This window comes from Balaenoptera borealis (genome assembly GCF_965194805.1).
Source record: "Balaenoptera borealis genome assembly, chromosome: 21".
In the NCBI taxonomy this organism is placed as follows: domain Eukaryota; kingdom Metazoa; phylum Chordata; class Mammalia; order Artiodactyla; family Balaenopteridae; genus Balaenoptera; species Balaenoptera borealis.
The window spans coordinates 23,276,893-23,302,302 of NC_138880.1; the positions used below are offsets into that span (position 1 = coordinate 23,276,893).

The 25,410-nt window shown below is 37.6% G+C and overlaps 1 protein-coding gene across 8 annotated transcripts in view; it reads left to right on the forward strand.

The window, feature by feature from the left end:
* The first annotated feature begins 4,181 nt into the window (after positions 1-4,181).
* Positions 4,182-25,410, forward strand: part of SORBS2 (sorbin and SH3 domain containing 2) — a 230,452-nt gene continuing 209,223 nt past the window's right edge. For 3 of the 8 annotated variants that reach the window (XM_082375168.1, XM_082375166.1, XM_082375167.1), the window contains exon 1: positions 4,266-4,827. The gene's annotated coding sequence lies outside the window, so the exon portion shown is untranslated. Of the gene's footprint in view, positions 4,828-25,410 lie in introns of all 8 variants that reach the window. The other 5 variants (XM_082375164.1, XM_082375171.1, XM_082375165.1 and 2 more) reach the window with 5 other exon arrangements.

A 25,410-nucleotide genomic window follows, 5' to 3' on the forward strand; every position in this document is an offset into this window, starting at 1 on the left:
AAATGTTTCTAATACTCTCTACCGAAGTAGCTTCTTCATAATATTAATCATCATCATCATCATCTTAGTCCATAACTTATCAACTTTACTTTTAACTTTGATAAACGTTCTCATCAAGTAATCTTATCTTAAACCTGTGTTTGTTCTGAACACTATTTTATTCTCATTTTATTTCATTTTTCAAACTTTTAAAAAAATTAATTAATTTATTTATTTTTGGCTGCGTTGGGTCTTTGTTGCTGCGCGCGGGCTTCCCCTAGTTGCGGCGAGCGGGGGCTACTCTTTGCTGCGGTGCGTGGGCTTTTCATTGCGGTGGCTTCTCTTGTTGCGGAGCATGGGCTCTAGGCACACGGGCTTCAGTCGTTGTGGCATGCGGGCTCTAGAGCGCAGGCTCAGTAGTTGTGACACACAGGCTTAGTTGCTCTGCGGCATGTGGGATCTTCCCAGGTCAGGGCTCGAACCCGTGTCCCCTGCATTGGCAGGAGGATTCTTAACCACTGTGCCACCAGGGAAGCCCCATTTTTCAAATGTTTTACCTTGAAAACAAAGAACTTCAAACTTACAGAAAGATGGAAAGAATAATAAACTAAGTTGGAAATATCCTTCACCTAAGATTTACCAGGTGTCAGTATTTTGCCACATTTGTGTTAGCCCTCGATAGATAGACAGAGAGATAGGTAGGTAGGTAGAATGACATATAGATGTACACAGGTTATATAGGTATAAATCTATCTCCTATCTCTTGTTATAAGAGCTAAATTATACCACAAACACACACACATAAGACATTATTACGCATTATTATTCTTTCTGCTGAACCATCTGAAAGTAAGCTGCAGAGCCCCTGGTCCTTTACCCTAAATACTTCAATATGTGTTTCCTAAGAACAAAGACATACATTTTTAAAACCATAAGATCGTATGAAATGGAAACAACACTGTCATATACCACACAGTCCATATTCACATGCACCTATTGTCTCCATGGCAGACCTGATGGCATCTTTTTTCAGATCTAGTGCCCAAGCCAGGATCACACACTGTTTTCAGTTTCTCTCTTGAGTCTCCTTTTATCTACATCAGTTCCTCAGCCTTTTTTCTTTTCCATTTTTTACAAGCAATACACGTTCATTGCAGACAACAGTTCCTCAGCCTTTCTTTTTCTTTCATGATACTTGCTATTCTTAAAATAAAAGTAATATTAATTTGGAAAGGCACTTTTGCTGACAACATTTTAGGGGGATGTGATTTATATGACTTTAGATTTTGTCTTAGAAAATCATTCTTATATCATGGTTGTGGTAGTATACACTTCCATACCGAAAAAAAATTCTGAACAGGGATTTTTACCCACATTCTGCGTAATAAAAACCAAAACAATTAGCAGTGAATTACTGGTCCCCCTTTATATATCAATGGGTAACTTACTAACTTTTAATTATATAACAAATTTAATTGTAATGTTTAAATATATAAAAAATTTGAAAATACCTTTCATGGGCATTTTGTTTAAAATTCTACATTAAGACAACAAACCTCAAGAGAGAAAACAGGCAAGAGGTATGAACAGGAAATTTATAGAAGAGGTAACGCAAAAGACCATTGAACATGAAGAGATGTTCAATTTCATCAGTAATTAAAGAAATGCAAATTAAGATGATAATGAGCTGCTACCTTGCGCCTATTTGTAATATTGTAATATTGGCAAATATTTGAAAACTATATAATGCCAAGTGTCCCTACCATAGCTGATGGGATCAAGGATTGGAACCTGACTTAGGGCAGTCCAGGTATATAGCTACTGGCAACTTATGAGGTATCTCCTCTGGCTCAGAAAGATGAGGTGGGAAGATCATAGTTGTTTCTTGGGAATCTGTATTTAGCAATGAACAAGTTAGAAGGGAGAAAAAAAGTCTGCTCTACATGCGGTAGAGCAGAACCAGAGGGCCAGAGTGACAGTGATGGGTCATGGCAGCCAGAGTTACATATGAGAGGAGAGGCTTGGGGTAGGTGGTGAAGCCAGAGCATGCAAAGAACACTCATCCATCCTCCCCAATCGCCACCCCCTGCCACACAGAGTGATTTATAATGATGAACAGAGGTACCATGAGGGACACCATGGGAGCAAAAAGATTTGTCTCAGTTCCTACCAGCTTCCCAGTTCCTAATCCTGAGCAGCTTTGGGCGTTTTCTAGTTCTCTTCTTCGGTGGAGTATAGTTGATGGGGTATTGGGGCAAGAAGACACAAGATAAAAGAAGACCTTCAAAATTCCAAAGGAAAATGACTCCAAAGATTCTTAAACCTAGCCAAACAATCACGTACAAGGGTAGAATAAAGACATTTTCAAACATACAATGAAAAGAAAAGCCACCCTAAAACACCAGATGAACTTAGGATGTTTCTTGATAACTTTTTAAAAATGCCAACATTTAATCAAAATCACTTAAATTCTTCTGAAGTTATAATAAGTCAATAATGCATGGTATTGAAAAGATGAATTAAAACCCAGACCTCACACTATCCAGTCATTCAGCACCTGTTCAGACAGTGTTTTAGGTTCTCCTTCAAAATGTACTGAAAACTTAGAATATTCCAAGTATGACAAACAAGACATGGACCTGGTTGGCTTTCGGGGAGTAGACAGAGCAGTGGAGAAGTCAGACAAGAAAGGAAAACTGCTAATAATCTACGGTGCATGACAAGCGTGTAATAGTAGAGGTAGATTCCAGGAACACTGGAGGCACAGAGGAGCCCCCTACAAACTCCGCCCGTGGCTGTCTTTAGTGAGGCGGTCTGTTGAGCAAGGTGTTGAAAGATAAAGTCGGAGGCAGATTGGGATGGAGGCAAAAGGTGCTGGGGGGGATGGGATCTGGCGGAGAAGCTTTTAGGAAGCAGGAACATCTGCAAGGCAAGGAAGCAAGAAATGGGATGTCATTCAAAATTGCTGAAACCTGGGGAATGAAGAGTAGAATAGGAGGCTGACATTGAAGGCAGGGGCAAGTTCAAGAGTAGCAAACTCAAAATAACTTAAGGGAAAGTACCTTAAGTCAGAGCAGGCTGAAAACAATATGGAGTGGGAAAGGCCCACCCACTTTTCTTCAGCAGATATGCTAACCTGAACAGGCTCAAACCCTCCAACTGTGAATCTGTTTGGAGACAGAAGGAAAATGGGATCCCCAAATCTGCATGCACAAGATTCTTATGCATAGTAAAGTTAGGGAATTACTACTGAAGCAGGAGTCCTAACATGGGTAGGGAAATGCAATACTTACAAAACAGTAAATCAATGACTACCAGCAAATGAAGGAAGTATCTATGTTTACAAGTCCAAAGTATTAATACAACTATTTCAGTCAAGTTGCTAGAAACAAAAATAAATGGAATGGTGTCTTGAAAATATATCAGACAGAATATGACTGGTGACAGTATTAAAGGGTGGGGATTTTGCAGAAAGTATAAATGGTTAATGGTATGTATTATGGGAAATTCCCTGAAGAGGTGAAATTTGAAGGAAGGGTGGGATGTGATCCACCTAACTGAGGAAGCAAAACTATTCCTACTTCAAAGGTGAGATTTAAAGCAAAGCATTTTTAATTTGGTTTGGATTTCCTAAAGTATTTTAATATTACAAATAAATGATAATTGAGTTAATCATTTTCTGCAGTAGGAAACAATAGGAATTTTTAGAATTTTATTTTAAATTCTGTAGTACATAAAAAGTGTATTAAAATAATTAAATACATGGAATCCATAGGTAACATCTTTGGTTATTTTGGCCACATATAATGAGCCATAGGGCTTTGTTTCAGCTAAGTGGCTACAAGATTATCACTGAAAATCAGAAAGTATAACTGTCCACATTTGCCAGTCTCCTTTACGTGATGACGCGAAGGTGGAAGCTGTTTTAACAATGGTTCCAATTACTGTCTCTACAGTGATTTGCATGTTATTAACCTGGATAGACCTGAATCTATCTATTGAGAAGGGTTTCCCTTTCTCAATTTCACATGAAGCACTGGCTCATATAACAAAAGTTCCTCCTGAAAGCTGAAAACTCAGAGCACTTGCAGTATCGGTGAAATATTGAGAACGATAACAGAAGCTACCCTCCTCCCAAAATGATGAGTTTCATGAAAAGAAATTAACAAGCTGTGTCGTGCACTGCACGTGATCAGCCATGCTTGCTAAGTCTGTCTGTTGGTTGTTGCTATGACTACGAAAAGCCAGTGGAACCCAATGAGCTGTCTGCAGCAGTGCTGGGAGGACCAGCCATTTTACTTATGGAAAACAGTGTGGCATATTCCGCTGAGCTTTACCCTGGAAGAAGCATTTTTTAAGAAATCTATTGAGGGAAGAGAGAAGTAGTCGGCATGTTAGTATACAATTAGTACAGCCAAGCATGCCTGCCAGCTGCCATTTGGATGAGCTGTCGACTGCCTTTCCTAGTAGCTGATTTGAGAACGTGGAATGCAGAGAGATAATGCTGCATATCTGCTATCAGACAGCAGAAAAGGTTTTTGTCTTGGGAAGGCTCGCCTTCCCTGCAATGTTATCTCAGCAGCTCTCTAGCTGCTTACCCTGAAAACTAGTGACCCCAGAGGAGGCGTTTTCGTCTGCAAACACAGGTCCTGTGCGTGGCTGTAGCATATGAGTGGCAGGTCTGAAGAAGCAGGTGTGTGCTCGGATGGGCACTGGACTGTAACGCGGGCGGACGCTCTCGGGTTTACCTGCTTCCTGTTAACAGACTGTTGGCTCAGAGAGCATCTGCCTGCAAGCTGAAGCTGAGGCTGAGAAGGAGGTCCCTGTGTAGCCACTTGACTGACAGAGGTAAGCTTTTTTGTCCTTTTTCAAGCACAGCATAACAATAACTCCGAGCAAAACTTAACCTAAACATTTACAATCATTGTGTTCTTTGGATTTACCAAGGAAGTACATACACACAAACACAAACACACACACACACACACACACATACACACACACACACATACACAAAATAGTGTCAGAGACTTAGAATTGTTTCAGTAAGTTCAGGTTCTAGAAATTGTAATGATTTTTAAAAAATTACTAATATGCCTTGGGGTTTAAAATAAATATTTGCTGTTTTAACAAACCACGATGGCTTGTCCTTCTGGAAAGCCTTCATAACCAACAACAATCTTTCTCCCTTAGAAACAATGGATTCTTTTATGACCTGCACTTTGACATACATTCAGAGAATTACATGGAAAATCAGCAGCTCGAAAATTGTGAAGCATTTATTTTTAAGCCTCTGAAATGATGTATTTAACTCTTAACACACCTCTATACACGTTTAAATTTAGGAATTCCGTTCCCTATGTAGGTCATAAGAGCCAGTGGCTTGTGCCCTTGCGTATTCTGAGCACAGAGTCCTGGTGTGCTGTTTGATTTAGTTGCGGGTAGTTGTAAAGCAAATAGTGTAGGTACTGGAAGCCGCTCACACGTTCTTTCCGAGTATCATGCATGCCACGCTAGCCCAGAGCACAACACCCTCATTGTGTTCCCTGGCTTGGAATCCAGGGAAAGAAAGGAAGTGAATCGCTGCATTGAGTTCAAGCATAGCTATAGTATGTGTCGGTAAAACTTCTTTTATTGCACAACTTTTCTCACAAGCAGATAGGTTTCAGAGATAGAGAGTGAAACCAAAAACACGACCCTCCTCCAACAAATGTACTAATATTTGCAATGGATGTTTGCTGTCCATCACTACGTGATAATAGCACAGACTTTGAACTGCAGTAGGAATTGCTCCTTACTGAGTATTTCTTTGATTTATAGTCTCTTAGGAACAAAGCTGTTACTGTGGATTGAAATTGGTCAGTCAAATCGAAATCCCTGGTAAGGAAATGACCAAATAATGATTAAATTGTTTCAGCAACATTTCAGTTTTACGTAAATCAGTTCTATTGTTGGTCTACCAGAAACGTCAGATCATTTAGAATTTTATGGAAAATATTTACGGAAAAATATTTTGTTGAAAACTTTGAATAAAAACCTCTATGTGCTAAAGATGAAGTCTACCGTGAAATATAAAATAAATAGGATCTGAGATCTACTTCTAAGAAATATATTTTTATTTTCTATCCTTTTACCCAATATATGGATGACATAGGAGTCACCTTTTAAGTATAATAATATAATTTTCATTGCTACATAGGAGCACACAGCACCTGTTTCACAAACACAGCAACGTCATTATGCCCTCAGATAAGACAGTTATAAAGCACAGGGAGAATATTTTTCAAAACTTCTGTTCTAAATGTCACCAATATTCAAGGTATAAAAATATTCAAAAAATTCAAGGTACAAGCAATCTCAGTCCAGAAAATCATCTCCAAACATTTAATAATAGAGCTCTAACTAGGAATATTGTCTATTCGTGTGTGTGAGACATTGGGTAGGATAGAATGGTGACACGATAGCATCGTACTGCACTTACGTTTAGCTTTCAAAGGAAAGTTTAACTAACAGACCTAGTTTTAAGTCAAATTTTATAAATAAAGATATCAGCCAAGGAAGTGATTCTGCTATAGCAGAAGGAAAGGTGGACAAAGTCTCTCTTCAATTTAATTCCTGTCAGAGCTTTACACGGCAAAAGGAATTTCTAGAATTAACACAGTGAGAAGTCCTGCAGCAAGAAAATGATTTTACCTTAGTTTTTCTTGGGGGAGCTTTTAGAAGAACCAGGTGTGGAAATACCTAAGGCTGTACCCTGTTGCCTTCGTGGTGGCACCATATGTGACAGGAGTCAGCCCCACTGGGAAGAGTGACACACAAACTTTATACCTGTACTTTTTTTCCCTCCATTAATAACCTTTTAAGGTGATATGCTAGGAAAGATTAGCATTGTAAGTCCACTCCTGCACGACACATCTACGTAGTTATTAACGCAACAATTTTGAGAACCAGACGCAGAGCTGTAATCCCTATCCTTCAAGACTCTGCACCTTGGCTTTTATCTATTTAGGTACTCTTATTTTCTGCCACTTCCCAACTCAGCTGCTGGCAATAGCAAATACTTTGTAATTTCCCCAACGCACTATACCAAACTTTTGCAAAGCCCGTCTCCTCTGTATAGACTTTTTCTTCAAATCTCCCCGCAGCGGCAGCCGCCTGCCACGCATCCTTCAAAATCCAACTAGAATGTCTCCCCAGACACTTCCTCGCCTTCTGCTTCGGCTACATCTGAATCTTATGTCTGTACTTCTGACTATTGCACCGTAGCGCATTTGTCTCTGCTCCTGGGCTTCCAGAGTTTTACTGACCTCTGACTGTACTTTGTCCAGTGTCTAGAACTTGGCATTCAGACATTGTACTGGTAACCTCGGACTTGACTGTTTTCCTATTAGTTACCGTAAATATAGGCTTGACCTCGAAATAGAAGTCCTATTATCTATTATACTGCATTTGATCAGAGAAACTCAAAACATTTACAAACAGTGATGAGGCTTTAATTTCCTTGATATGAAATTATAGTTTCAAGATCACAATTGGATAAAAGCTATAAATGTCCTATAATATATCAGAATTTTCTCAAGGAAAAATTTACAACATGTAAGTTTTAAACAAAACCAGCTTAGAAGCTTTAATATCTAGAGGATGTTGTTTTTCTATTTATAGCTATTATAAAATTTGCAGGGGAAAATAAGTACAGTAAGTATCCCTATTAGAAATATACTCTAAAATCAGGTCATTTGAAATTAATGTTGAACTGATGATGATTAGCAGTTGATTATAGAAAAGTTACTTACGGAATTGTTTTCCAGACTAAAGCCAGAGGAAAGTAGAGGTCATGAATTGGGAAGAGACCAAAGGATTAAAATAAAGTCTACAATAGCAGAATTTCTTTTGATTTTCCTTATAAACCTGAAAGGTTACTGGTAATAACTGGTTACATTATACTTCCCCATAACTTGAATTCCTGGGTGACGGAGAGAATAGTATGTTAGTATCACTCTTGATACAGATATGCTTTTGGTTGTAGAGACTTCCCACTCTTTTTTCTATATTAGATGGCATGATTATTATTTTTTTAAAGCCTAAATTTTTATACCCTTTTTATGGAAAATTTATCACAATGTTGTAATAAAAAGTAAGAATGTATCAAAAATTACATTAAGAATTAATAACTATATAATCCCTCATCTCTAAGATATCCATCTAAAAAACAAAAATTGGAATTAATATAGTATCAATTCTTGTACATAAAGTAGCAAAGATTAGGAAATTTTAAATATCCAGATGTTAAGAATTAGAAAGCAAAATATTTGGTAAACCACTTAAATTCATATTTCTGGACACTTTTACACTATCTTCCAGCATTGAATTTTATAATCAAAGTAAGATATATAGCAACTCTTAAGTGTCACGCTGTCCTTTAAAGGTTTATTTTGACTATGTTCCAGCTGATTTTAATGTATAACATGCTAATTTAATAATAGCTAAAGTTGAAATTGGTTCTATGCATCTTAAAGACTAATCATGTTTAATCAATTATTATTTTTTTTTTATTGTTGGGCTTCTTTCAGGATTTTTTTTTTTTTTTTTTTACTTATTTTTGGCTGTGTTGGGTCTTCGTTTCTGTGCGAGGGCTTTCTCTAGTTGCGGCAAGTCAGGGCCACTCTTCATCGCGGTGCGCGGGCCTCTCACTATCGCGGCCTCTCTTGTTGCGGAGCACAGGCTCCAGACGCGCAGGCTCAGTAATTGTGGTTCACGGGCCTAGTTGCTCCGCGGCATGTGGGATCTTCCCAGACCAGGGCTCGAACCCGTGTCCCCTGTATTGGCAGGCAGATTCTTAACCACTGCGCCACCAGGGAAGCCCCTAATCAATTATTTTAAATTGTATATAGTAATTAGATTTCAGGAAACATGATTCCATAGTATTTCTGCATCATTTTTAAGATTTTCTATTTTAAGTAATTTATAATATTTTGAAGGCCTAAACTATATATAACTATGTTGACATTCAAATGAAATGAGTGAGCTCTTGTTGCATTTTATAATGAAGTATAGTAGTATGTAATTGTATTAGATAATTTTTTAAAAGTTCCTCAAATAATTTAATCATAGATGTCTATTAAATTCTAAATTATCACTGCAAAGAATTATATGGAGATTTTCAAGATCTCTTTACAACATTTCTGAAAAAGTTAAGACATATACATTTAGCTATAAGGGAACACTTCTATAACTTTTGAGTTCTAAATATTAATAGATAAGAACCCTCATTCCAGCTTAAGCTCACTTAAGATGATCTTATTTGAATAAATGACAGAGAACCAGCAAAGAGAAGGTTTTACTTTGAATTTCAGCAACATGACATATCCATGTAGATCTATATTACACTTTACCCTAGTCTTCAGAACAGAAGTTTTGCCAACCAGGAATTTTAGCCAAAAAGACAGTAGTTTCCTCTTCCCCATACAGGTCTGGTATGCATAGATCCAGGATTAATTCTGCACCTTTGAAAAGCATTATTTGAACAAAAATCCAGAAAACGTTCTCTTTTCCTACCTCTAACCAAAGATCTCACTTTCAAAGAAAATTTTCCTACCTCAAAAAAAAAAAAAAAAAAATCTAGCCATATTCTTATTATATTTCCTAAATTTTTTCTCTCCATGTTAGAATTTAAGAAAATTTTATTTTTAATAAGAACATTATTTGAACATTTTAGTGATATTTTGGTTCTTTAATTTGCACTGTTGCCTACTTTTTAAATTTTTGATTTTTTGTATACCCTAGACATTCAATTCTTCTAACTTTCCTTTGAGATGTTTCCTCAACAGTTGGTGTAAATTGCATGTCAAAAATATTTTCTTATAATGAATTGTATCTTCTGCTTTAGGTAGGAAAGTTAGTCCAATCAATGTACAAATACTTCTCCTTTTTAGATTCCTTTTCCTGATCAATTTTTTCAGGAATGGCTGAACTTGAGAGTCAGCATAAACCTCTTAGGCTCCAAACCTGATCTTCTACTCAATTCCGTATCCTGTAGAGACAAATGTGGCTTTAAGGAATCCAAACAAACTGTAGCACAAATAGGCTTCTAACCAAGAGCACTTGTTACAAAAATCCTTCAGAGTCCAAGCAGGGAATGGCATGAAGAATGGGAAACTTTTTAAATGTATACACACAAAAAATATGCAAATGAGACATTCTAAGGAATAATTGGCCATGCTGGAGAAAATGTATTAGTATAAATGTTCATTCTGTCCTCCTCTAAAAAGTCCCTGTTCCTACTTCTAGTCAGGGGTAGTTAACTTCTTCAGAGACATTTAGTCCTCCACGAAGGTGACCACTGGTAGAAATAGCAGCCTCATTGATGGAAAGAAACATGCTTAAGCTTTTGACTGTGAGGGACCCATCCTCCACCTATGGACACGTCAACTACTTCTGCCTCTTTGGATCCTGTTAATATCAGATCTTAATGTTTTATAAGGTTTTCCTTCACTTTACGCTATTAACCAAAAAAATTTAAGAAAGCAACACTTGGTTGTTTAAAAGTGAGCTATTTCGTAGATTATCAGGATGCCTTCACACCTAATGATTTCAATTCTCTGTACTAAAGTTCACAAAGGAAAAGAGATTCGATAACAGTTTCAGCTGTTCTGGTGCTGTGTCATCTAGTGAACTGTTTGAGCACTTTCTGAAGCAAGTACACTTAATCTGTCAGATATATAATTGCAGTACAGTAAATACTGTTATATCCTGTGGGGATAAATAACTTTTAAAAGAACTTACCTCACAATATCTAGATTTGGAGACGTATATAGCATAGCATTACTAGCAGTGAAGATAAAAACTTTATAACCACTGAGTTCTTCTGGAACAGTGTGAATAGACTTGTGTTGTCTGATATACCTCGAGCACAGGCTTGAACCAGTTTAAGTAAAGGGAGATCCTGAGAGTAGCAAGTACGGGAAAAGGTACAGATTGCTTGGGCAGAATTAAAGTTACAGGGAAAACTCAGCTTGCTTTACAATAGCAGCTGAAACCTTGTAGGCACATAGCAAATAAGTCACTCTATTAAATATTCAGCCAGTAGTTGTGGAATGAATGAATGGCTCACAGTTTACCCCTCGATGTTGTGTTAATGGCAACACATCGATTACAAGACGTTGCTTGAATTTAAAGATCAAATGGTAATTGACAAGATTTTCTGATTTTTTTTTTTTGGAAGTCATGAAACTGAGGAGAAGGAAAAAAAGATGAAGATTTTAGAAAACGCTATTATTTTTAAAAATAAAATATAGTCTTCCTGGTGAGAAGCACTATATTTCTAACAATGATGTAAAGAGAAATATAACCAGAAACTTAGATAAAACTCAAAGGACACACATCATTTAGTGAATAATTCAGACACCAAAAAAATTTGGTTTCTACTCTTTAACTTTCTTAAAGTCTCAGGTTATCATCACATTCATCAAACAATATGATCAACACTAAAGAGTAATTTTTTCCTTTTTAGATAAGTGTAAGAGAGAAAAGTTAAAACCTGGGAGTTACAAAATTTAAGAGGCTTACTTTAAGGCTTTAGAATATAGTTAAACAGAGAATTCAGTGTAGAAAAAGGTAGCCATCTGGGAGATCTTTTCAAATTAAAAACCGTAAGAATTGGGAGACCTTCCAAGGCCAATCAAAATATCTGTTCTGATTAAACTCAAGAAAACAATGAAAACCTGAATAACAAGATTTCAATAAACTACAGAAAAAAATTATTTGATTTTTTCAATCCAAAAGATATTAATAAGAAAAAATTATATACTTTGTGCTAGCTACTATCTGAAGAGCCTTACAGATGTTAATATTTTGTTGTTATGTCCCCATACAAAGATATTACATAATTGTGGACTGTATTTCCCATCCTGTACATTTCATACCTGTGACTCATTTATTTTGCAAGTTTGTACCTCTTAATTTCCATCACTTGGTTTTTTCCTCCCCTCAGCTCCTCCCCTCTGGCAACCACCTATTGTTTCTCTGTATCTATGACTGTGTTTTTGTTTTGTGATGTTTACTCATTTTTTTTGTTTTGTAGATTCTACATGTAAGTGAAATCATACAGTATTAGTCTTTCTCTGTCTGATTTACTTCACTTATCATAATACCCTCTAGGTCCATTCATATGTGTCACAAACAGCAAGATTTCATTCTTTTTTTGTGACTGAGTAATATTCCATTACAGACACACACACACACACACACACACACACACACACACACACACACACACACCCCACATCTTCTTTATCCATTCATCTTTTGATGGGTATTTAGGTTGCTTCTGTATCTGGCTACTCTGCATGAAGTTTACTCTGTCCTAGCTACTATCCCAAGAGCTTTACATATATTAAAGCTTCCTTTCAGTGAAGGATCTGGGAATTTACAAAGCTTTTAAAGGTATTTGAACTGGAATTTTCCAGAATGTGATCTTAAATTAGTTCCCAAAGAGGGACTGAATGAATAGCACATTTAGTTGCTCTTTCTTAGATGCTCTCATATCACTTTGTAAATTATATTCTTTTTTTAATCTCATTTTAGTGAAGTTTTTTCTATATGTATCTAATCTTTCCATATGAAAGTGAACTCCATGAGGGAGCAATAGTGTTTTACTTCTATTTTTACCTGCATCATCCTGTCATGGGAATGGCCAACAGTCGATGAGTCTGGATGATTAACCTGAGTAGGATGCTGAATCAAATGTCAACAAATAAAATTGACACCAAGGAAAAGAAATGGAATCAAGGTAATAAAAACTGTATGTAATTCCACGTAACCATCATGAGAAAACTAATTCAGTCCACAAATCCTTAAACATTTGTTGTTTTGTTTTGTTATAATTTTACTCTTTGTTTGTTTTTGGTTAGTATGCTTTTCATGTATTGATAAAACATGAAGCTAAATGTCAGAGCAATCCTTTTTCAGACATCAGACTTCCTCAACAGAGGAAATCATGACACAACCAAAAATGATCCAGCTCATTTAAGCCACTATAGACTTTTTCCCCAGAATTTAGTCTCCTGAACAAGTTAACTATATGTCCATTATCTCTGACAATCAAGGAAACAATAAAAATGTGGGAAAGCACAGTTACCTCCTTTACCAGGAAAACTGTTACTCATTTGTTGAAAATATATCTGTTTTGGGAAAAGGGTTTTCTTAGATCAATAATTCAGATGACTGGTAATATATCCTGAATTCTTTGACAATGAATTTACTTAGAAACATGATTTTTTATATGATTTATGGTCTAAAAGCTGATTATATCACTGACTTCCTTTCCATCATAAATTTAATTTTAGAAGACTAACAACCAATTTATATAATTAATATGACTTTTTTCTTGAGTTAAAAAAAAACCTTCTTTCGGAAGTGCACAAAGTGCTTTTAATACATGTTAAATTAAATTTTAGATTTATTGGCAGCAGAGAGGAGAGTCATCACTCTAGTAAGTAAAAGTAAATGACAAAGCCATAAATAATCTTATTTTATAAGTAAAAGTAAATGAGAAAGCCATAACTTAATTTGAAAATCACCTTCCTTTTGACCCAAAGTCCCAAATGTCCTCTCAGGGCCTCATATGGACAGTTGTCTGGTAAAATAATTTCACTTGCTCTATATATTATTATGTGGTGTATTAACACATCATGATCATTTGGAACCCTAAACTTTTACTTCCTTTGGAATGAATTGGGAAAACATACCCTCGAAACTCTGGTTCACTCTTTTTGGCACTGATATTTAACTTTGCAGCTGTCGAGAACTAAAAGATTATGATGATAAAATTGAGTTTCCTGGGGAATGTTCCATTTATGAACTGCCTCGTCTCCAGACTCCTCTGTCATTTCACTGCATCTGCTTCTAACCTGGCCTAGAAGAAGTGCTGGCTTCCATGGTCCAGATAAAGCCTGTGGGGTGGAGAGGACAGGAGCTTAACAGGAGGACCCCAATCCTCTAAGAATGACCCCCCCCAATAGGGTCATTCAACTAAAAGAGTTTTAAGTTCAGTAGAAACTAGGAAAAGTCACATGTTCTGATTTCCAACCAAAAGTAAAGCATTTTTTGAGAAATCTGTACACACTCTATGTAATGCATCTCACAGAGTGAGAGTATTTTATCTGGCCAACAAAACAGAATGGCCTGTTATTGATTGACATTGAGAAATGTCACTTCCCAAAAGGTCAGATTATTAATTGGTCAGTGCGTTCTTTAAGGAAATAAAATCAGAATTGCATCTGACAAGTATAATGCCAGGGACAAATGATTTTAAAACTATCCTCAAACTATATTTGCCCAACAAGCACATCAGAACCACAAGTTCATAACTGCTAAGTGGCTCTAGAACATCTAGAGTCACCTGTCCCTGCAGCTGGGCTTGACCATACACTGACAAGATTCTCTAGCTCTGTTTTTTTCCAGACTTTTGAAGATTGTTGTCTCAGTTGTTGGTATGTTAATATAAGTTAGCTGGCTTCTGATTTTATCTGATATTGAAAAGAAGCTGTGATAGGGAAAACAGAGAATGAGAGAGATCCTAAGTTCCGGGAACAATGTAAGGAGAGACCAGACCCAACTACAGATATCAAAGTTGTAGTTGTATATTTTAAAATAATTTTTGAATTTTCATATCATTCATTTTTTTTCATGTACATCACACTCATCAAAGACCTACTATGTGTTTAGCATGGATAAAAAGATGAAAAAGAAAATGAAACAGAAAGCCATTAAAAAAGTTTACAGTTTAGTAAAAGAGATGACAGGAACACTAATTATTATAATTAGAAGATGGAAGGTGATAAGTATTATAAGGGAAGTATAATCAATGCATTTATTTATTTCTTCAAAAGACATGCCCAGAAGTAACTGTCATATGATGTAGATAAAGAAGTTCTTTAACTGTTTTAAGAGATAAAGTTCTAGAAGATGGTAATAACTAGCTCAGGAAAGGGAGGTTTTTTAGAGGATCAGGGAAGATGACTTAAAGAAAATGATATTTGAATTAGGTCTTGAATGGGGTGGGATTTTGATAATAGCTTGCAAAAACAAGCTTTGTAGGCATCCTGAATTGTTTTACTCCACTAACTAATTTATTTAGCATCCCCTCACTGCTTTCACATGTCATGTAATCTGCACAGGCGTCCTGTGAGGTAGGTACTATCATCACCACTTTACGTTAAAAAAGAAGAAATGGAGCTTCTTCATTTCTTCCTTTCACCAATACGATAGGTGAAAGGCCTATCGTATTTTACTCATATAGGTCAGTTGTTGACTTTGAGAAGCATTTCATTCCAGGGCAGGGATAAAGGCACATCCAAAGATTAAGAAGTGAGAATGTTTTTAAGGATGTGGAAGCAACAGGTACAACTAGAAAATAAATGGCGAAGACTCCAGATAAGACAGTAGAAAGAAAAATAAAAGAGGGAAGGAGAAAAATGAAGAAATTTGTTTGTTTTGGCAAAGAGCTTAGCCTGTTTGCAGCCATGGAGAAAGCACCAGCAGGAGAGAAGGAAGGTGCTAGAGGAGGTAGGGCTTCTCCAGGAGCAGAGAGGGGGCAGCAAAGAGAGAGAAGACTCAAGGACAAGGGATAGTCCAGCCTCCAGGGGAGCCGGGGAGGCTGGGACCTCGGGAGCATGAGCGGGAATTGAGAAATGAGATCAACTCCTGACAGCTAGCAGGGAAATCTCAAAGGACAGTCTTATTACACTGAGGTGTGGGAAAGGTCCAGCGTGCACGTGAGGTGGAGTGGCAGCCTGGTCTTGTCCGCAGTGGCGAATGAACAAGGAGGCACAAAAGGTGAAATAAAAGCCAGTGGAGCGAGTCAGGAGCGAGGGCATATCGGGAAGAGCCCTGGCTCACACTCTGTCCTCCTTTATGTCCTCGCTCTAAACGTCCAGAGACACATTTTAAAAATTATTCATATAAATTCCTCTGACTTTGAATGACTGATGTAGGTGAGATTTCTCCAATCCAGTCCTTTGAATAGGAAGTGGGGTGTCATAGGCTGGGGACCAGTGTTTACAAGCATAAATTTTGGACTTACACGTTGCTGGGTGGGAGTCCTGGCTCTGCAACCTGCCTGCAGAGAAATAGACCAAGGTACAAAACCTCCCTGCAATGTGGTTTCTCCTCTAAAATGAGCATAAGCACGGCACAGAGCATTAAATTTAGGTATGTTGTGTAGTGTATATAGCACATCATCTGACATCGAGAAGCATTCCATAAATGTCAACCACTACTGCCGTTTTCAGCTGTTCATGGATTGGAAGTTTATAATAAGATTCTCCTCCTAACCTGTGGTCCAGTTACTTAGCCTGAGTCCTCTAATGTCTTCTGACGCCATGCATACGTGTGTTTTGAAGGGCCATGGCTACTGAGGCTTTTCAGTGGGATCCTAGTCACCTCTACAAGGTATATTTTGAAATCTAAGACTCATGAATCTCAGAGGGACTCTATAATGCTCATCCAGCAATTGATCAATTTAGGTTGTTAAAAGGTATGGAATTCAAGGGAGATCAGGTAACTGGGTAGATGGTGATGCTTTTAACCAAAATGGGAATGGAGAAGACCTTTATGCTTTGTTTTTTATGTGGGGGAAAAGACTTTGGATATGTTGGACTTGACACATTTGTTGGAAGCATTTAGATGAAGATGCCTAGTGGGCAGCTGGAAATACTTTTCTAGCTATCAGGAAAAAGTGAGGCAAAATCTGGAACAAATCAGGACCTCAGATGTAGTCTAATTCAAGATAGGAATGGACTAATGACTGTATAAAGCCTGAGACTATATTTCCTTTATTAATATTATATTATTACCTCTGTTACTAGATTATCTCCATTGAAGCCATTTTTCTGACTACAGCATGTTCAATTAATAAAAGTTTATAATGATGTCTTTTTAGCCACTCTACAGAAAAAGATCCACATTTTGGAAAATGTGTTTCTCTTTTTTTTTTTAAGTCATTGAACATGGTTGTTAAGTATACTTAGGTCAAAATGTCTAAACTGCCTCCATCATTTTTTTCCCTTTCATCTCACACATGAATTTTAAAAGAAAATAATAATAATTTTTAACTTTTTTATTCATTTAAAAAAGATATGGTATTTGACTAGTCTAAATGCAGTTATTGAGAAGAAACAATGCAAATTAACAAACACTGGCCTATTAGACCAACATTAGTTACTTTGTGTAGTTTGGTATTGAGCAAAAGTTATTTTTCCTATTGAAGTTATGAGCACTACCAATTTAATTTTCCTGGGAAAAGTAAATAAGGATTAAAAAGATAAATTATCTCAAAGAGTTTTTGAGGCTTAACTGGGTTATGCATGTTAAGTGTGTAGAATGGGGCCCAGCATGTAGAAGATGCTCAAGAAGTGTTAGAAAGTATTATTAGCAATCATTTTTTAAATAAATTTATTTATTTATTTTTGGCTGAGTTGGGTCTTTGCTGCTGCACGCAGGTTTTCTCTAGTTGCGGGGAGTGGGGGCTACTCTTCGTTGCGGTGCATGGGCTTCTCATTGCGGTGGCTTCTCTTGTGGAGCACGGGCTCTAGGTGCGTGGACTTCAGTAGTTGTGGCACGCAGGGTCAGTAGTTGTGGCTCGCGGGCTCTAGAGCGCAGGCTCAGTAGTCGCGGCGCACGGGCTTAGTTGCTCTGCAGCGTGTGGGATCTTCCCAGACCAGGGCTCTAACCCGTGTTCCCTGCATTGGCAGGCAGATTCTTAACCACTGTGCCACCAGGGAAGTCCGCAATCATTTTTATATAAATGAGTTAAGTAGAGAGGCATGTGCTGTGATTCTCCAGGCTCTGCAAGTTTAGTGGTGACTAGCCAGAGTCTTAGCTCTTGAGAGCTGTTCACGGTCTTCAGGGTTGAGGGAGAAGCTAATGATGACCAAATAGCATCACAAATACCCATACAGTGGTGAGCAAGCACTCAGAATAGGGTGTGAATGATCCCCCTGGAAGATCTCAGAAGTGTGCAAGGTTCTGGATGGAGAGAACACCATGTACAAATGAATGGGCATGAGAGAACACTGGAGGTGGGTTAGTGGATCTGGAATGAGGGAACCATAGGGAGAACCGGGCCTAGCGTGGGATGGGGCAAGCACATGGGCTTTGGAGTCACACAGACTTGGATTTCTTTTCCAGCCCTGTGACTGCTGAGTATGTGGGGACAGGACCCCCAGCCTCTCCAGATCTCTATTTTACTACCTTCAGAGCAGAGATAATAGCACTCACCTCTGAGGATTAACATTGGGATTAAATGGGATTATTGTAAATGACTGGCATATCACCTAACACATCAAAAACACCGGAGGAATGGTAGCCACACCACCAGCCTCAGGATCAGCCTTATGATAAAGTTTGGATTAAATCTTTAGATAAAAAAGAGAACCATTGGAGTTTTTTTTTTTTCTTAACATTTTACTGGAGTATAATTGCTTTACAAGGGTGTGTTAGTTTCTGCTTTATAACAAAGTGAATCAGCTATACATATACATATATCCCCATATCTCCTCCCTCTTGAGTCTCCCTCCCTCCCACCCTCCCTATCCCACCCCTCTAGGTGGTCACAAAGCACCGAGCTGATCTCCTTGTGCCATGAGGCTGCTTCCCACTAGCTATCTATTTTACATTTGGTAGTGTATATATGTCAATGCCACTCTCTCCCTTCGTCCCAGCTTACCCTTGGAGTTTAAGTGGGAAAAAGTAATGCTCATGTTTGTGTGTAAAAAAGATACACCTGGTAAGAGTCTATCAAATTAAATGAAAAGAGCAAGAAGTGGTTATAGACAGTTTCAACATCTGAGGCAAGAGAACAACAGGCATGAATGAAAGTGGTGGGTCAGGGAGAAAAGTGAGGGTTTTATAGTCAAGATTACTATATAGCAATGAACTAAGTGTTTGGAATGCATCTCAAACAGTGACTGCTCAACAGTCTTAAAAATAGGTGATTCTAATTCAGTGTGGTATCGCATTCATAGAGATGAAGGACATGCACAGGATCTACTTTGCTTGTGCACGAGCTCCCGAGGCATCACTGAGGAAGAGTTTGGGGTATAAAGAATATGTGGGCTCTTGGTTTGGAACGTGCTGAGCCCCCGTGATTGAGAATCAGCATGTGCTAAAGCACAGAAGCAAGAAGGACATGTTCTGAGGACTGAAAGTCAAGTCGTTGGGTGTGGTTGGAATGCAGGGTGCTTGATAAGAGAGAAAGTAAAACGGACAAGCAGACCAGAGCAAGATTGTGGCATCATTGTTTCACACTCAGGTAGATGAGAAGGCACTGAAAGAGTTCAAGCAGGAAAGTGAAATAATAAGATTTCCATTTTAAAACCTCTACTCTGGTATAAAGTACAGCTGAGAAGGGGGGTGAGACTAAATGCAAGGATTTCACAGAGGAGGATGGTGTAAACTACAGGAAGAACACTGCCCCCGACCTTGATCTTTTATCTCTTAAGGATGTGAGATATGAGACTGGAGTCTCGGAAATTTCAGGAGACTTTGATTATCTGTGTTGAAATTTCATACAAAAGGGAATGCCGTACAATATGCAGAGCCCAGTGCAAGGTGAAAATGCTAGACCCCTTATTCAAAAATTATTGATAATTTCAAGATGATGACCACAGAGTATTAAACCCAGCACCTGGCCTTTCTAAGCACAGGGTCAGGTGTAAATGCTCAGGTCACAGGCCCATAAAGCCAACCCTGCACACAACTTGCATTTTTATTCATCATATGTGAACACTCTTGCCTTTTGTGCATCAAACGCAATGGACTTAATAAGATGATTAATGAGTTTGAGCTACTGTGGGGTATCTCTACTGGTATCTACTATCTCTTCCTGGCTGGAGGAAAAGCAGCTTCTCCCCAGGCTGGGGCCCTTGGGATGCATGAGTCCTGCCATACCCCTCCTATACCCCACACGGGGCAGGACCTCGGCCATCAGAATACCATCACCCGGATCCCTGTATCATGTCGAGGGGGCCTGTGAAGTCCCCAATGTGGGAGGGATCTGGCAGCTCCTCATTTTCCTCTACCTTCTAGAAAACCCTCTCTCCCCACCCCTTCCCATGGTAAGAGCGCATTCCAACATGGAAGCAGAAGATCGAGCCTCCTCAGAGGATGGGGGAAGGAGCACTGGGTCAAGGAGGCATGATCTGGAATTCCCTCTGATAAGCCGAATAGCTAGAGAGTTTGGAGTGGGCTGATGTGTCTGCAGTTCTAGGTCCAGGCCAATGCTTGAAGACACGTTTGGATTTTTGTACCTATGGCCTTCTGTGAATGGAACTCCCCCGACCTTAAAAATGTCAATATAATGATCAATTTCAGACTTTCCCTGTAGTATGTTACATATGAAAGTAGGGATCTGCCTCATTGAATAGCACCAGGCGCCAAGACGTCCCCAGACACTCATGAATGTGAGTGCACCTCCTCCGTGGTCCCCCTTACTCCGGTCTAGCCTTGTGCTTCCTTCTCCTCCATGTGTCTCTCCATTCTCCTTTCCTTGTCAGTGTTGTTTCTTTATGTGATTATTATGAAAATCCAAATTATAGTTTGAAGTGCCATTTATTGTATTTAGTAAACAATTTTATGTTACTTATTCTTGGTTGCTAATTTTTAAAGGTCAGTAAATAACAGTATGAATTAAGTACTTTTTATGTTTTGATAGCCCATAACTGCTTTTCCTTTTGTATGAGCCTTGTCAAAGACAAGTTTTCTCCAATTCTGCACGAAAGTCCCTCCGATTTTTCAGGAAAGGAGGGAGCAGGCAGGGAGGAGCCTGCGGGGAGCCGTAGGGTAAGGTCCAGTCGTGGGCCTGCCCTTTACGAGGATGTAAGTGCTGGCATGTGACTTAACATCTTTCAACCACAGGTTTGGAACCAGAAAAATGAGGCTCTTATGCCGAGATCACAGGCCCATTAGTTCTAGTACATGAAATAATTCATGCAAAGTACCCACAGCAGTGCCTAGCACATAACTGGCTCTCAGTAAATGACAACTATGCTGTCAATAAAATTCTCCTGGGATGAAAGAGAAATGGGGATCTACCAGAGATCTTGACATAATAAAGCTCGACTGGGCCCAGAGCAAAAATTACATAATATAAGAATGAATTTCCACAACAGATAATTTAAAACTTCTAAATATAAAACCCACCAGACTTTCAATGATCACATATTTCTTAAACTTGAAGTTTAATTTAAAACTCAAAGAAACTTCTAGAAGAGTCTAACAACACGCTACTGTATCTTCTGGTCTTGATTGAATTCTATCACACTAAGGCAAACTATGCAGAGTATTAACTGCCAATACAATATTAGGATAGAACGAGGGAGATCACCATTTTTAAAGATCCTAATTCCAAGGAAGAGCCATCCTGCCATTAACTAAGCTAACAGAGAAGAATTTTAATTAATCCTACAATCCGAAAGTACTTGCTTCAGAATGTATTATACGGACGTTTGCCAATAGATTTACTTGCTTAATTTTGTTTTTCTTGAGCTGATCTAAAATTAATCTTCAGGTCATGTGGTGTTGAGCTTTGTGATCTGCAAGGTTAGTTAGGAATGTAAAATAACCGTAAGTATTCTTATAAATAATAATATTAGCTACCATTCCCTGAATGCATACTGTGTCGGGCAGCTTGCCAAATTCTTTAAATACCTCACATTGACTGTACACAAAAACACTCTAATGAGGGTATTATTCTCATTTTACGGAAGAGGAAACTGGCTCTGAGAAGTTAAACATCTTGTACTGGGTCACACTTGTGGGGAAGGTAGAAATCAAACTTGGGTCGGCCAGATTCCAAGCCCTGTGCTCTAACATTTTTCTGCTTCTTTGTGGAAACTTCTGATTAGCAACACCACCCCCCCAAATGTTATAACTCGCATGTTATCCTTCTCTATATTTTTCTTTGTGGACGCTATGGAAACATTTATTTACAAGACTACACCAAGTGTCTTTATTCTCAAAGACCAGAAACAACGCAACAATAGAGGTATGGAGGAAAAAAAAAATCTATGAGGCCAATAATGATTATTTCTTTGTGGTGAGATTGCAAATGATTTTTCTTTTCTTCTTTTGCTTGTCCATATTTTCTAAATCAACTTCCAGTTTTGAAACTTTCAAAATAAGGAGGTGCATATAGGTGAGGACCAAAGGAAATTCGTGGGGCACCAATTCTGATGTTCTAAACATCAGAATTAGATGTTTAGACATCTAATTCTGAAGCTACAATGCTAAGCAAGAGGAATGAAAAACAAAACGAAACGAATCTCTGGATATAAATATTTTATCAATTCCCTTTTATTGTCATAATTCACCTCCACTTTAATTTGGGAGGTTATTTGGAATATGTCCCACTGGAAAATTGATCACTGCCATCTTGATTTTCTGTGCTCAGTGTCAGTGGGCCTGTTTACTGGCAGTGATGGTTTTACCTCTGGATTAAGAATGATTAGTTCTACTTTGGAACCAAATACATTTCAACTGGAGTTCGAAAAGAATTAAGAATAATTCCCTTTGTCACACACACGTGGCTATGTACACGTGGAACAATTTCCCTTTGTTAACCATGGCACTGTGATCTAAAGAAGAAGGTGGCCACTTTGAGAGCATGTACTTTGGGGGAAAACAATCTTGTCTTCTTCACATTTTTAAGATAGTACGTAGTATGATAGATAGCCTGTAAGAGTCCTAACCTGTATGACAAATTACATTTCACAGGTAAGTCCTAACACACTAGGTGAAATAGATTATCCAGAGCATTTAAAATAAGAAAAATAAGGGGGAAAAAACAATTCAAAAGATCATATCCAAAACATTTATTGTTCAATATACATTACATGACCTGCCTTGCCTGACTTGGTTCTCCCATTATTCCATCATTCACTTTTCATTGGCATTAAGTAAGCTTTTTCTATGAATTAGGCACTGTACTATATGAAGAAAACAGAAGGTCTTGCCCTTGTGGAGCTTATAGGCTTGAGGTCTATTTATACTTTGTATATGAGGCTGAATGGCTCAATTCATGAATGTATGAGCCTGTACAAACAAAACATATGATGATATGAAATGTGGAAAAGTTTTTTCTTAAATACTTACTGTATTCATAAATATATTTCCCAGTTGTTTTTCTAATATAGGTGGTGAATTTATGCATACCATTGAATGATAATTAAATGGGGCATTAGCAAATTATACTCATTCTAATTTAAATAGATATCATTTTTTAAGTTGCATTGAAAATAAGCATACTTTTCAGAATTTTTCTTAGAAAAATCTTTAAAGCTGTTTATGAAAAATGCCATTTTAATAAGCATCATTAAAAGCAGCACATTGCTATGCTTTTAAATCACAATGACACCGTTTATTGCTTTTTCCCGCACTCATGGTTTTCAACTCAATGTTCAAACTTTTTCAGAGGATAGACATTATGGAATATTTATAACCAAGCACCAAAATTAGCTCTTCTTTCCATTTGTGTGATGTGAAAGAGGAAAGCAATTTCAATGATACAGAATCAATGCTGAGTTACAAAAGTCGTTCATTTCAGGAAAATGTGATCAGGGAATCTTGAGTTCTGCCCTAAATTAATAAAGTCGGTTGTTAAGTGATAAAAGCATTTTAGAGTTTTTATCTTTGAAATGAGAAATGCTTTCTACCCGCCCAAGGGACTATTGTAAGAATATGGAAGTTAACATTCTTGACCTTAAAATGTTAAAGTTTCTCAGTATAGAGGTTCCTTAAAAAACTAAAAATAGAGCTACCATATGATCCAGCAATTCCACTCCACTGGACATATATATGGAAAAGACAAAAACTCTCATTGTAAAAGGTACATACACCCCAACGTTCACAGCAGCACTAATTACAATAGCCAAGACACAGAAGCAACCTGAGTGTCCATCAACAGATGAACGGATAAAGAAGATGTGGTACATACATATACACAGTGGATTACTACTCAGCCATAAAAAAAGAGTGAAATATTGCCATTTGCAGCAACATGGATGGACTTAGAGATTATCATCCTGAGTGAAGTAAGACAGAGAAAGACAAATATTACATAATATCACTTATATGTGGAATCTAAAAAATAATACAAATGAATTTATTTACAAAACAGAAACAGACTCACAGATATAGAAAACAAACTTATGGTTACCAAAGGGGAAAGAGAGGAGGGAGGGATAAATCAGGAGTGTGGGATCAACAGATACACACTACCATCTATTAAATAGACAGACAACAAGGATTTACTGTATAGCACAGGAACTATATTCAATATCTTATAATAACCTATGATAGAAAAGAATCTGTATATATATATATCATATATATATAAAACTGAATCACTTTGCTGTATACCTGAAACTAACACAATACTGTAAATCAACTATACTTCAATTTTTAAAAATGTTCAAGTTTCTTTTACATGAAGAGCCACCTGTAAGTGTGACTGGCTATGCAGATAAATGGAGTGAAATATGAGTCCATAGACTTCTTGGCTCTTTTGAGGTGGAGATCATTCCAATTTTAGAGCTACGCAGCTACTCAGGTATCTTGTTATAATTCCCGAAGTCTATAGCCCTTATCCACTTGGGGGAAGCCATTAGTACATATCCAACAGATGAAATGACAAAGATACATTTATTTTACTTGTAGAGCCAGTGATTATCATGTAAGTGAGAATCAGGAATGTTTTAGTATAAATGTGTCTTTGTGTACGAGTGTGGGCACTAATCAGTACGTGTTAATAGACTGATTTACTCACTTCATTGTTCTTGTGTTTTATATCTTAGCCCAATGCTAGTTCCTCTCAGAACAAAGTTAACAAAACCACTGAAGCAGTGACTGGAGATAAGTAGTAGGAAATAAGACCTCGAACCTCCTGCCTCCTGAAGTGTGTGAAACTACAGCCATGTTTCATCAGCCTAGAAATTAGCAAGGACCGTTCGTAAACCTTTTAATCACTGTACGGAGATTGTTTTTTGTCGAAACAGAAATGGCAAACACAGCCCTTGAGGCACTGCTCACTTTGATTTGGAAACAGTGTAAGAATTTATATGTACATGAGGAAACTTGAAACTCAAAACTTCTAAATATACTAAGACAGTGAGAGGATGGTTGAGAAGCAAGAATAGCAGCAACATTACATAAACATTCCTCCCCTTGTATGTTTTCAAGATCCTTTAGTATTTAGAAAGGAGATTTATGAATTATTGCATTAAAAATCAAGACAATGTCAATGTTATGTCTGTCTTGAATGATTCTGTTGTAAGAAACTAATATATTCTGAAGGCACCACACAAATTTATCCTTCTATAAATAGATCTATTTATATAACTATATTAATATATCAATTATAATTATAAATGTAATTTA